Here is a 14,693-nt window from a genome sequence, read left to right as displayed (position 1 = left end):
AGTAGCTGGGACTGCAGGTATCCGCCACTACGTCCAGCTAATTTTTTGTATTTTTTTTAGTAGAGACAGGGTTTCACCGTGTTAGCCAGGATGGTCTTGATCTCCTGACCTTGTGATCCGCCCGCCTTGGCCTCCCAAAGTGCTGGGATTATAGGCATTAATCACCAAGCCCGGCCCAGAGTGATAATTTTTACAAGGTAGATATTATTTTTAGATATGGAATAATATTGGTGATTTCAATTTTAATAACATTGGATTAGGATGAAAGAATGAGAAGATAAAGATCCCTCAGCAATATAACTCACATACATGTTCAAAAGCAATAAGAAGTTACATTATCTTTCGAAAGTCAATATATCTGCATTTTTAATGTATGTATATACCATAGCTAATGCACTGTTGCTGGGTCCATTTATTCAATGAATAATTGCCACTACATGTCAATTTTCTGATAAAAATGTAAATCAGTACAACTATCATGAAAAATATGGGACTTCATTAAACAGTTGCTGAACCATATGGTTCAGCAACACCACTAATAGTTACATATTCAAAGGAAATAAAATCAGTGTGTCAAAGAGATATCTACACTTTCATGTTTATTGCAGCATTAATTGACAATAATCAAGATATGTAATCAACCCTAAGAGAACACATAGTTGAGATATGGAAAAGAAACTAATCTCCAGAAAGAAAGAAAAAAGAAGCAGACGTACAGGAATAAGGTTCATAACCAAGGGAAGTGAAGTGGAAGAGAAAGAGAAAATTTAAATGGTTGCTTTGGTGTCTGGTCACTTCCTAGTTTTGATTTAAGTCTTCATGAGATCCAGCTATGTCTGTTGTCCTTGGATACCATGACTTACCCATGTATACATCCAGACTTCTTTTTTATATCTAAGCTAATGATTTTTCTTTTTTTTTTGGAGGAGTCATCTCACTCTGTCGCCCAGGCTGGAGTGTAGTGACACGATCTCGGCTCACTGTAACCTCTGCCTCCCACGTTCAAGCAATTTTCCTGCCTCAGCCTCTCAAGTAGCTGCAATTAAAGGCATGCACTACCATGCCTGGCTAATTTTTGTATTTTTAGTTGAGACAGCGTTTCACCATGTTGGCCAGGCTCATCTAAAACTCCTGACCTTAGGTGATCTGCCTGCCTCCATCTCCCAAAGTGCGGGAATTACAGGTGTGAGCCACTGTACCCAGCCAAAATTTTTATTACTTATAATTCAACTGTCTTTAAGTGAGACATCTGGCCTCTAGCACCTAATTACCATTTTATTTTTATGAAAAAGGAAGTTCATGTTCCAATTTACCTACTAAGACTAAATGTTCTTAAACTAAAGCCACTTACACTTGAGAGAAAGAAATCATGGTTTCAAAAATATGTCTTCACCAAAAACATATTTGTGGCAAATAATTAAAACTATATTAATAGCCTTTTTTTCCATTTTATTAGAAATGGCATGGAATAAAATAAATAAATAATTTACATAATTTACCAACTTAAAATTTTCTCATTAATCAAGGTCAGCGCTAGTCAACATTTGCTTATTTATAAAAGTGAAGACAATCTTCTAGTGCATTAATAGCATTAGATAGTACAAGACTCTTCTCAAAATAAATAGCTTGGGTTTGTCACAAATTAAACTTTATGCATGAAAATTTAAATTGTAAATAAAATAAATACATTTTTATAAAATTATCTTAAGGGTTACTTAAATGGAAAATTATCTAAGTTCTCTAGAAAAAACATTACAGACTACAATTTTGTAAAGGCTATCTTCAAATCTACATGGTAAAAAGCTACTTTTGGAAAAATAGCAAATATCCTCCAAAAACATCAACTAAACTCTTGAGATTAAAACCCCCAAATTAATAGGGCACCTAAAAATTAATGCAAATTATATCAAACTGTCAGTACTGACCTCTTTTTCAGCTTCTTTAAATGTTGCTTCTTTCTCCTTGACTCGCTGCATAAATCTCTGTTTCAACTCTTCTTCTTCCCTCTGACATTGATCATAGAACTCTTGTCTTTTGGCTTCAAAGATTTCTTGAAAACTAAAGAGAAATGTGATATAGAGAGTACATGTAAAGAATACTACAATTTTCCAACACTTGTATGAGTGAATTCTTATCCCCACCACTTTCCAGCATATCATACCTTCTTCCCATCTTTTGACAGTAAAATTCAGGGAAACCTCTAATGTATGAGACGATTTTAAAAAATCCTCTAAAACAAAACAAAAAGTCTTTCAAAATATCATTATCATTCATTTAAGATAGTTAAATTTTGGGTGTCTGCAAAGAACGACGAATGATATAACTGAATTACATACACTACAGTGCCATATTTCCATATTTTTTTTGCAGCACAAGTCGTATTCCTTTTTTTTTTTTTTTTTTGAAATAGAGTCTCGCTTTGTTGCCTAGGCTGGAGTGCAGTGGCACGATCTCAGTTCACTGCAACCTCTGCTGCCCAGATTCAAGTGATTCTCCTGCCTCAGCCTCCCAAGTAACCAGGATTATGGGCACCCAGCACCACACCCGGCTAATTTTTTTTGTATTTTTAGTAGCGACAGAGTTTTACCTTGTTAGCCAGGCTGATCTTCCTGACCTCAGGTGATCTGCCTGCCTCGACTTCCCAAAGTACTGGGCTTACAAGCAGGAGCCACCACACCCAGTTCTATTCTTCTTCAAGTTAGAGCAATACACCTGCTCTCAAACTTTTCTCATTTAACTTCCAGGACACTGCACTACTGCTTTTCAGCTGGTTCCTCCATCAAACTCTTCTTAATATCCTTTGTCAAACTTTGCTAATATTTTTCCATCTTTTTCTTTATCCTTTTTTTTTTTTTTTTTTTTTTGATACCAAGTCTAGCTCTGTTGCCCAGGCTACAGTGTAGTAATGCGATCTCAGCTCATTGCAACCTCCACCTCCTGGGTTCAAGTGATTCTCCTGCCTCAGCCTTCCCAGTAGCTGGAATTACAGGTGCATGCCACCACGCCTGGCTAATTTTTGTATTTTTAGCGGAGATAGCATTTCACCATGTTGGCCAGGCTGGTCTCGAACTCCTGACCTCAGATGATCCAACCACCTCAGCCTCCCAAAGTGCTGGGATTGCAGGCATAAGCCACCGTGCCCAGCCTATCATCCTTTCTTTCATATAATACATACACATTTCATATAAATACAAAAAATAGAACAAAATACTGGATTTTTTTCTTCAATACACATTTCAGCATATACACATATTGAATACACATATTTCAGCATAAAAAAGAGATCTCGCATTATGTTGTTCCTACTATCTCTGTCTTCATCAAAAGATGATAAAAACACCTAACATTCAGGATGTTTTCTTTAGGATGGCTCAAGATGGGAGAAGTATAATTATTCTCATACCCAAATTATTGTGTCTTCTGCTTGTAGGGGACTCCTAAATCATCCATTTGGTTGTGCTAGCAATATTTTTACTCACCTAACTGGCTGGTTGTCTGGGCCCACATCTGTAAAGCCCATTTTCTTCAGTTTTTGGTATAACTTTCATCGTGTTGTGTGTGGGTTTTTTCTTTTACATTTTCCATATTGGTACAAAGAAGCATATCTCAGAGTTTAACAAAGTCACAGTGATTTTCATTTTCCACTAGTAAAAAAATATAATATATCAACAACTCTCATTATCAATCCCTGACAATCATGAATGAATGAAATCATGAAATAATGAATGAACACATGAAAAAAAAACACATTTAAAATAACACATAACTGAACAATTTGATCAATAGCTATAATTCTTTTAACCATGTAAGTGTGGTTACACTATACATACCAACTATAGGCAGAGATGATTTAAAGGTTAGCAAATTTGCTTTAAACTTATTACCTGAAGAACAAGCAGGAAAGAGTGAAATAATATTTTATATGCATATATGCTATAAGTTTTTATTAACAATTATGTTAGTTATAAACTACCTCTGGGTATTTTGGAGTGCTAACAGAATATGTAATATAACATCACTAGTGTAAATAATTTTATCAAAGTAAATTCTGCTAGCAAAAAGGCCTTACAATTGTACATACTTTAGTTGGAAAGATATTCCATGCAATTAGAAACTAAAAGAGGGAGCACAGAGAGCTATACTCCTATCACAGAAGATAGACTTTAAGTCAAAAACTGTAAAATGATATAAAGAAGGTCATCATATCACGACAAAGAGGTCAGTTCATCAAAAAACTAACAATTGTAAATATATATGCATCCAATATTAGAGCTTCTAAATATAAAAGGCAAATATTAGTTGACTTGAGGGGGAGATACACTATATTACAATAATAGTAAGGGATTTACATACCCTACTTTCAGAAATGAATAGACTATCCAGACAGAACATCTGTTTAAAAATGTCAGCTTTAAACTACACTTTAGACCAAATAGACCTAATGGACATATGTAGAATATTTCATCCAACAGCAAAGTAATACGCATTTTTTTCAAACACAAGACATTCTTCAGGATAGATTATATGTTAGGCCACAAAGTAAGTCTTAATATATTTTGAAAGAATGAAATAAAAATGTGAGTGCAGATGTCTTTTGACAGATCAATTTCATTCCACTAGGGTACATACCCAGAAGTGGTACTGCTGGATCATACGGTAATACTATTTTTAGATTTTGAGGAACCCTCATATTGTTTCCCAAAATGGCTGTACCAACTTAAATTCCCACCAATGATGTTTAAGAATTCCCTTTTCTCTTCGAAACGTATATATACTGCTGGTGGGAATACAAATTAGTTCAGCCATTGTGAAAAGCAGTTTGATAATTTCTTTTCTTTTCTTTTTTTGAGACAGAGTTTCGCTCTTGTCACTCAGGCTGGAGGGCAGCGGTGTGATCTCAGCTCACTGCAACCTCCGCCTTTTGGGTTCAAGTGATTCTCTGGCCTCAGCCTCTAGAGTAGCTGGGATTACAGACATCCACCACCACACCCAGCTAATTTTTGTATTTCTGGTAGAGATGGAGTTTCACCATGTTGATTAGGCTGGTTTCAAACTCCTGACCTCAAGTGATCCACCCTCTTCAGCCTCCCAAAGTGCTGGGATTACAGATGTGAGCCACCACGACTGGCCTGACAATTTCTGAAAGAAGTTAAAACAGAACTACCATTTGACCCAGCAAACCCATTACCAGATTTATACCCAAAGGAATATATATTGTTCTATCATAAAGACACAGGCATGTGTATCACAGCACTTGTCACAATAACAAAGACAGAATCAACCTAAATGCCCATCAATGGAGACTAGGTAGAGAAAATGTACATACACACCACGGAATGCTGCACAGCCATAAAAAAAAGAACAAGATCATGTCCTCTGCAGCAACATGGATGGAGGTGAAGCCATTATCTGAAGCAATGTAATGCAGGAACAGAAAACCAAATACCACACACTCTCATTTATAAGTGGGAGATAAATATTGAGAACACATGAACACAAAAAGGGAACAACAGATGCTGGGGCCTCCTTGTGGGAGGGAGGACAGTGAGGATAGAAAAGGTACTATGCTTACTCTTTTTTTCTTTTTCTTTTTTAGTGTATGTGCTACCGAAGCGAGCACTTTTTTCTGTTGGTTTGAGATGGACTCTCTCTCTGTTGCCGAGGCTGGACTGCAATGGTGAGATCTTGGCTCATTGCAACCTCCGCCTCCCAGGTTCAAGTGATTCTCCCGCCTCAGCCTCTTAAGTAGCTGGGATTACAGGTGCCCACCAGCAGGCCCGGCTAATTTTGGTTATTTTTTAGTAGAGAGAGAGTTTTGACATGTTGGTGAGGCTAGGCTCAAATCCTGACCTCAGGTGATCCAACCGCCTTGGCCTGACAAAGTGCTGGGATTACAGACTCAAGCCACTGCATCCGGCCAGTACTATGCTTATTATCTGTGTGATGAAATAATCTGTACACCAAACCCCCATGACATGCAATTTACCTTTACAACAAACTTGCACATGTACCCCTGAACCAAAAATACAAATTTTTTTTAAAAAAGAATTCTTTTCTCCGCATGCTTGCCAGCACTGGTGATGGTTTGTCTTTCTGATAACAGTCATTCTAACAGACATGAGGTGATACTTCATCATGTGTTTAGTTCGCATTTTCCTGATGATTAGAGATGCTATTTTTTTTTCATGTTTCTTTTGGCCGTTTGTATTTCTTCTTTTGAGAAATGCCTGTTCAGATCCTTCGTCCATTTTTCATTGTGTTATTTTGTTATTTGTTTTCTTGCTATTGAGTTGTTAGAGTCATGGCAAAAGTATTACATATTTTGAACATTAGTCCCCTATCAGATGTATAATTTGAAAATATTTTTTCCAGTTTCTGGGTTGTATCTTCGTGCTATTAGTTATTTCTTTTGGTTTTGTTGCTGGTGCTTTTGAAGTTTTTTGTTTGTTTGTTTGCTTTTGAGGTGGAGTCTCGCTCTGTTGCCCCAGCTGGAGTGCAGTGGCAAGATCTCGGCTCACTGCAATCTCCGCCTCCTGGGTTCAAGTCATTCTCCTGCTCAGCCTCCTGAGTAGCTGGTATTATGGGCACCCACCACCACACCCAGCTAATTTTTATATTTTTAGTAGAGACGAGGTTTCACCATGTTGGTCAGGCTGGTCTGAAACTCCTGAAATCAGGTGATCCACCCGCCTCAGCCTGCCAAAGTGCTGGGATTATAGGCATGAATAACTGCACCCAGCCAGCTTTTGGAATTCTATTCAAGAAATAATTGTCATGATCAATGTCATGGAGCTTTTCCCCTATGTTTTGTTCTAATAGCTTTACAATTTCAAGTATTAAGACTTTTATCCATTTTGAGTTGATTTTTGTACATGTTGTGAGATAAGAGTAAAGTTTTATTCTTCCGCATGTGAATATCCAGTTTAAACAATACTATTTATTGAAAAGATCATACTGTACCCAGTATGTGTTCTTGGCACCTTGGTCAAAAATCAATGGACTATAACTACTTAAGTTTATTTATGGGCATTCTATCCTGTTACATTGATTGATGTGTCTGCTTTTATGCCAGTGCCATGCTGTCTGGATTACAATCACTTTATAATATATCTTGAAATCAAGGAGTACAATGCTTTCAGCTTTGTTGTTTGCTGCTCAAGACTGTTTTCACTATGCAGGGTTTTTTTCTAGTTCCGTATAATTTTAGGATTTTTTCCTATTTGTGTTAAAAATGACTTGGGAATTTTGATAGGAATGGTATTATATCTGTAGACCACTTTGGGTAATATGGACATTTTAATAATATTATGTCTTCTAATCCATGAACATTGGGTAACTTTCCATTTATTTGTGTCTTCTCCAATATTTTTTAAACACAAAACCAGAATTTATTGAAAGCAGGGACTAGCTCTGATTAGAATAAATCAGCTTAGAGATACCATTACTCAGAAAAACAATACATATAAAAAATACATATATATATAGTAGATACACAATATACACAAAAATCTCAAGGAAAGGAGAATAAAAGAACTCAAAAGAATTCAACTTGAATAGGACTATATTACGAAAATGGTCTTGCTGCAAAGTAATAAATAATACTACAAAGAGCCCTACTTGAGAAAACCATGTGCCTTCAAGCCTGTGAGTGAGGACTCTAGTTCTCAAATTCTTAGAATACAGCACATGATTCTCTGGGGCACAGAGGCTGGCTGCAGCACGAGGGCCTCACTGCTGACTCCATTTAACAAAGTCCGTGTCCCAGGCACAGGCTAAACACAGGGAATGAGGCCACCAGGCAAATCACACCCGCCCCTGCCAACATGAGCCCCATAAAAGAGAAGTGCTTACTGAAACCTACAGACTTGGCAGGGAACACTGGGCCATAGATAGCTTAGAGAGAATTATTTTGTGATCAATCACATAAAAAACCTAGAATCTAAGCTCTACAATTCCCTTACCCAAACTCCCACTGACTAGTGAGGTAGAAGAGTAAGACATGAAAGCTGTCTCCAAACCAGTATTTGGTCTTCAGTAAACAGAGATAAACATAAAACACTGTGTTGACCGGGCACAGTGGCTCCCACCTGTAATCTCAGCACTTCAGGAGGCCGAGACAGGCGGATCACTTGAGGTCAGGAGTTCAAGACCAGCCTTGCCAATGTGGTGAAACCTCATCTCTACTAAAAATACAAAAATTATCCAGGTGTAGTGGCACATGCCTGTAATCCCAGCTACTTGGGAGGCTGAGGCAGGAGAATTTCTGCAATCTGGGAAATGAAGGTTGCAGTGAGCCAAGATCATGCCACTATACTCCAGCCTCGGTGACAGATTGAGACTCCATTTCAAAAAAGGAAAACAAACAAACAAACAAACACTGTTTCACAAGTGGGCTTCGAAAGAACTACTGGGCACAGCAGGTGAAAGATCCCAAAGTCCCATTGAGCACCTCCAATAGCAGGAGGAGGAAGAAAGGGAGGAGGGGGAGGAGAGATGAGTGCCGGAGGGGAGATGTGCGTGTTCCCTGCTGAGGTTACTGCTGCCAACTGTCCTGATCTGATGATTTGTACAGTGCCCCCCGCTTTCTGGACCAGCCCTCTCGTGGCCCAAAGCGCACTTCTCTGAGCCCAAACCTCCCAGTCTCAAGCACAGAGAACAGAAATGCCAGATGCAAAGGCTCTCTGGGTAGGGGTGGTAGAGGGAGTCTTCCTGAGAACACAGGGTTCTTGTGCACCACCTTGGTTGCAGGCAGGGCAGGGCAGGGCAGGGCAAAGAGGATGCTGAGGTACAGTGGGCAGAAGGCAGCAGCTCAGAGGGCAGGGAGGATTCAGCTGGAGACTGACAGGATGTTTCCATGGCACGGCCCCTGCAAGCAACTGCTGGGGTCAGCTGGGATGGAGGGCTGAAGAGCACAGCCCTACCTAACTGGTGTGGGAACAGCATGTCTCCCCTTCCTGAATTCCCACAGAGGGGTTTGAGCGAAAATTTGTTGTAATTTTTTAGTGTGGCAAGGGATGTGTTGTATGATTAGTTATTGATATGTCTTACAAGCATGAATTAAATAACACCTTACGGTAGTTATGCGGGGTCGGAATATTGGATATAAGGTGTGATTAATAATAGTGTGGACCAGGAATCAAAAACAGGTTCTGCGGCATGTGGTGTGGCGGGGCCAGCATTCTGCGATGGGGTCGCGTGCATACCCGAGATAAAAAGATACCAAATGCATGGAGAGCTCCGGTGACTGGTTAATAGGGTGATAGACCCATGATCCATCGAGATGTCTTATTTAAGGGGAACGTGTGGGTGCTCTTGACTACATGGCCCTGAGGTAAGAACCAGATGCCGGATACAGTTCATTATAGCTACCCCCACGAGTTATGGGCCCTGAGCGAGGAGAGTAGCACTCTTGTGCGGGATATTGATTTCACGGAGGATGGTGAACAAGGGACACCTAACTGCGGGGGGTATCTGTGGTGATGAGAATTGATTTGACTGAAATGTGCTATGTCCAGTGAACGATGCAATGTACTATATACGGTAAGTGAATAATTAGGTTAGTTGATATTCCAGTGGTGTTACTTGGGCTTTGAGGCTTGATGGTATGTGTTATAGTTGACTGATTTATGAGAGTTCTTGCTTGTAAGCATGTTTTCAAGGATGATTATGTAAGTATGTAAAAATATGTGCTATGTACAGTTAAGCATTTATAGTACTATATAATATACATGTTGACTAGCAGTAATGCATGAATTACATAGGAGCACATTAAAATAAATTAGTACTTAAATTGTGTTTAAAGTTTGCACCCCTTAGAATACAGAAAGTAGTTTAAGTTAGAATGCCAGTTTTGGGTGTTGGTGGTGAAGTTGAGTACTTTCTTTCCGAATTGCCCTAGGGAGAAGTTTCCATTTCCGGTTTACAAGACTGGTGTATTGGTTTGTACTACGAGGGCAAGTTCACTTGAGTAGGTTGTTTTCGGTTAGGGAGGCAAGTGGTATTAGGATTAGGATTGTGGTGAAGTATATTATGGATGCTATCTGTCCGATAATGATAAAGGGTTGGTTTACTGGCTGACTTCCGATTCAAGTGAGGGTAAGTAGGGTTGTGGTTAGGAGTCAGAATAAAGACTGGTTGAGTGGGCGGAATGCTATACTTTGTTGTTTGGATTTATGGAATATAGGTATGATTATTAGGATAAGGATTGATAGGAGGAGTGCTATGACCCCTCCTAGTTTATTGGGTACTGATGGTAGGATTGCATATACGAATAGAAAATATCATTCTGGTTTAATGTGTGCAAGGGTATTTAGTGGATTGGCTGGAGTGCAGTTATCTGGGTCGCTTAAAAGGTCAGGTGAGAATATTACTAATGTTATTAAGATAAGGAGGAGAAGGATTAGGCCTAGGATATCTTTGATTGTGTAGTAGGGGTGAAAAGTGATTTTGTCAGAGTGGGAGGAAATTCCGCAGGGGTTATTTGACCTTGTTTTGTGTAGAAACAATAGGTGTAGGGTTGTGGGGGCTACAGTGATAAAAGGTAGGATGAAATGAAAGGTGAAGAATCGTGTGAGAGTGGGGTTGTCAATGGAGTATCTGCCTCAGACCCATTGGACGAGATTTGTTCCGAAGTACGGAACTGCTGATAGTAGGTTTGTAATCACTGTAGCACCCCAAAATGATATTTGGCCTCACGGGAGGACATACCCTATGAAGGCTGTTGCTATAGTTATGAGTAGAAGTACGATGCCAATGTTTCAGGTTTCCGGAATGAGCCGTAGTATAGGCCTCCGCCTGCATGTAGAAAGAGGCAGATAAAGAATATGGAGGCACTGTTAGCATGGAGATAGCAAATGGTTCAGCCGTAGATTACATCTCGGGTAATGTGTGCGATTGAGGAAAAGGCAGAGGAGATGTCTGGTGAATAGTGTATTGCTAGGAATAGGCCTGTAATAATTTGCAGAATTAGACAGGTTGCAAGGAGTGAGCCAAAGTTTCATCATATAGAAATGTTGGATGGGGTGGGTAAGTCGATGAGGTAGTGGTTGATTATTTTTATGATAGGATTAGATTTGCGTGTTGGGGTCATTAATGTTTTTGTAGTTGAAATACAACGATGATTTTTCATATCATTGGTCGTGGTTGAAGTCCATGTGGAAACTATGACTTTTTTTTTTGTGCTATTAGTTATGGGGTTTGTGGGGTTTTCTTCTAAGCCTTCTCCTATTTATGGGAGTTTAGCATTAATTGTTAGTGGTGGAATTGGTTGTCTAATTATTTTAAACTATGTAGGAACTTATATGAGTTTAATGGTGTTTTTAATTTATTTGGGGGGTATAATAGTTGTTTTTGGTTATACTACGGCTATGGCTATTGAAGAATACCCTGAATCGTGGGGTTCAGGGTTTGAGGTTTTGGGGAGTCTTCTAGTGGCGTTAGTGATGGAGGTAGGATTAGTTTTATGAGTTTTAGATTTTGATGAGTTGGTAGTGGTAGTTAATTTTAGTAACATAGGAAGTTGGGTAATTTTTGAGGGGGAGGGGCTAGGGTTCGTTTGAGGGGATTCTATTGGTGCAGGTGCTTTATATGATTATGGGCGTTGGTTAGTGGTGGTTGCTGGTTGAACGTTGTTTGTTGGTGTGTATATTGTGATTTAGATTACTCGAGGCAATAGATTATGTGATTAATAATAGAGTTAGGATGAGGGGAATGAGGAAGGAGAGAAAGTAAAATTTGATTATGCCTTTTTGAGTAGTTGTGATAATGGAGGTGACAATGTGGGTGTGAGAGATCGTCTTAGGTATAGATTTTTCCAGTCAGATCGAGTCTAGTAAAAGGGAAGCTAGATTTTGACTTATAAGTAGGATTTGGTAAGAGGCTACGCGGTGGATTGTAATGGGAAAATATCCTAGTATATTAGAGAATTTGAATATGTGTGATGGGGTGAATATTTTAAGTTTACTGGTTATGAGGGTGAGGTCTAGGGCTACTAGGAGACCTAGAGTAATTACGTATAGGGTTAGCAGTTTTAGGTGGTGGGGTATAGTTGATTGGGGAAGTGAGGTAGGAGGGATGTTGTTGGTGATGAGAAATCCTGCGAGTAGACTGCCAATTGTGAGGCGTTTGATTGGGTTTAATAGGGTAGGGTCGTTCTTGTTAATGTTAACTGAGGTTAGGAAGCGAGGTTGTCCTGTTAGGGTGAGTAAAATAGTTCGAGTGCTGTAGGCACTTGTTAGGGAAGTGGCAATGAGAGTAATAGATAGGGCTCAGGCGTTGGTATAGGATATGTTTGCGGTTTCGATGATAAGGTCTCTGGAATAGAAGCCTGTGAGAAAAGGCATGCCTGTGAGTGCTAGGTTGCAGATGGTTAGGGAAGTTGAAGTGAGGGGTATTGTTTTGAATAGTCCTCCTATTTTTCGAATATCTTGTTCATTGTTTAGGTTGTGGATAATAGATCCGGAACAAATGAATAGTATGGCTTTGAACAAGGCATGGGTGCAGATGTGTAGGAATGCCAAGTATGGTTGGTTGATGCCAATAGTGACTATTATTAGACCTAGTTGACTTGAGGTAGAGAAGGCTACAATTTTTTTGATATCATTTTGTGTTAGGGCACAGACTGCTGTGAACATGGTAGTAATGGCCCCCAGACATAGTGTAAGGCTTTGGATTAATGTGTTATTTTCCATTAGAGGGTGAAAGTGCATAAGTAGGAATACTCTGGCAACAACCATGGTGCTGGAATGGAGTAGAGCTGAAACTGGGGTTGGGCCTTCTATGGCGGAGGGTAGTCAAGGGTGTAGGCCAAGTTGAGCTGATTTTCCTGTTCCTGCTAGGAGAAGACCTACAAGTGGGAGGAGTTTTGGGTTGGAGTCTAGGATAAATATTTGTTGAAAGTCTCATGAGTTGTAATGTAGGAGAAACCATGTTATGGTTATGATAAAGCCGATGTCGCCAATGCAGTTGTATAGGATTGCTTGGACGGCTGCTGTGCTGGCATCTGTTCGAGCGCGTCATCAGCTAATTAATAGGAAAGATATAACTCCTATGCCTTCTCATCCAATGAAAAGTTGGAAGAGGTTGTTAGCGGTAACTAGAATTAATATAGTGGTGAGGAAAATAAGAAGGTATTTAAAGAATTGGTTGATATTTGGATCTGAGTTTATGTACCATAATGAGAACTCTTTGCTTTGGAACTTCACACTCAAACAACAAGCCTGAAGGGAAGAAGTCTTGCCTGGGCACAGTGGCTCAAGCCTGTAATCCCAGCACTTTTGGAGGCCAAGGCAGGGGGTTACCTGAGGTCAGGAGTTCGAGACCAGCCTGCCCAACATGGTGGAACCTTGTCTCTATTAAAAATACAACGATTAGCTGGGCATGTTGGAGGGTGCCCGTAATCCCAGCTACTCAGGAGACTGAGGCAGGAGACTTGCTTGAACTCGGGAGGCAGAGGTTGCAGTGAACCAAGACCACACCATTGCACTCCAGCCTGGGTGACAAGAGTGAAACTCCGTCCCAAGAAAAAAAAAAAGTCCACCCTGTCAACTTTGGCTTCTCATTTATGGGTCTGTATGCTGCTGCAGATTTGGGCAAGATGGTTGGAGAGCTTCTTAACGTTTCCCAAGGCCTCTGGATCTAGCTGGGCGATGCTAAGCCTCTGCAAGTCACTGGCCAATAATCACATGCGCTCTTCGCCATCCACTGGCACAGTGAGAAAGATCTCTTTGCTGTGGACAAGAGGGATGTCATTTCCTGAGATGTTGTAAATCCACTCTCCTGTGGCAGGAGTGTGCAGGCCAGGGATCATGAAGACCCTCAAGTCAAACCTGCGTGTCAGGCCTGGAGTTGGTTTCACTATGGACACGTCCAATCGGCCCAAAGCTGGGGTAACAGTGATGGCACAGCTTGACTTTTCCCTTCTGTCTTTTCCTTGTACAGACTGAGTTCTCTTCTTGGATGGAAGACACCTTTTGACTCTTGCAGTTTGAAGATTCTTATGTTTATTTTCTTCTTCTTCCTCTTCCACTATCATTTCATCTACTTGAATCACCTTTCATGTTTTGGCAGGTTTCAGGGGTGTTTGAATAGCTTCTGCAGTTAGTTTGTTTATTTCAGTGATATCCAGGTCAGATATTGCTGCCTCTTCCAAGCCCTGTTTGTTTCTTCCAAGGGAGAAGTAGTCGAGCCATTCATCTTTGCACAGTGCCTTGTGGAACTGCAGGATCTGGATGTTGTAGAGTTTATCCACCTCCTTGAAGAGGTTCTGCCTTTCTGACTCAATTGACTTGATTCGTATTTCCACTTCACGGTCAAAGTCTTTAAGAAAGGAGGTAAGCTTCCACTTCCCTAAGGAGTTGGTCTTGGCCACCCAACTGCTGCCCTTCCTAGGAGCCATGGTGCTCAGTGGAGGCTGTCGGAAGCAACAGATACGGGCAGGAAGGCAAACTTCTCCAATTTTAAATCAAGTAGTTTTACAGTTCTTTTTTTTTTTTTTTGAGACGGAGTCTTGCTCTGTTGCCCAGGCTGGAGTGTAGTGGTGTGATCTCGGCTCACTGCAACCTCCGCCTCCCAGCTTCAAGTGATTCTCCTGCCTCAGCCTCCCAAGTAGCTGGGATTATAGGCATGCACCACCATGCCTGGCTAAATTTTCTTTTTTTTTTTAGATGGAGTTTTGCTCTTGTTGCCCAGGTTGG

At 40.2% G+C, this 14,693-nt stretch overlaps 2 pseudogenes; both read right to left on the bottom strand.

Moving 5' to 3' along the window:
• Nucleotides 1-3,520, bottom strand: part of LOC105521083 — a 56,814-nt pseudogene extending 53,294 nt beyond the window's left edge.
• Nucleotides 3,521-13,555: 10,035 nt separating this feature from the next.
• On the bottom strand, nucleotides 13,556-14,395 carry LOC105521071 (annotated as a pseudogene).
• Between the last annotated feature and the right edge of the window lie 298 nt (nucleotides 14,396-14,693).

Source organism: Colobus angolensis, unplaced genomic scaffold, assembly GCF_000951035.1.
Source record: "Colobus angolensis palliatus isolate OR3802 unplaced genomic scaffold, Cang.pa_1.0 Scaffold395, whole genome shotgun sequence".
Lineage (NCBI taxonomy): Eukaryota > Metazoa > Chordata > Mammalia > Primates > Cercopithecidae > Colobus > Colobus angolensis.
This window is presented reverse-complemented; position numbering and strand designations above follow the sequence as displayed.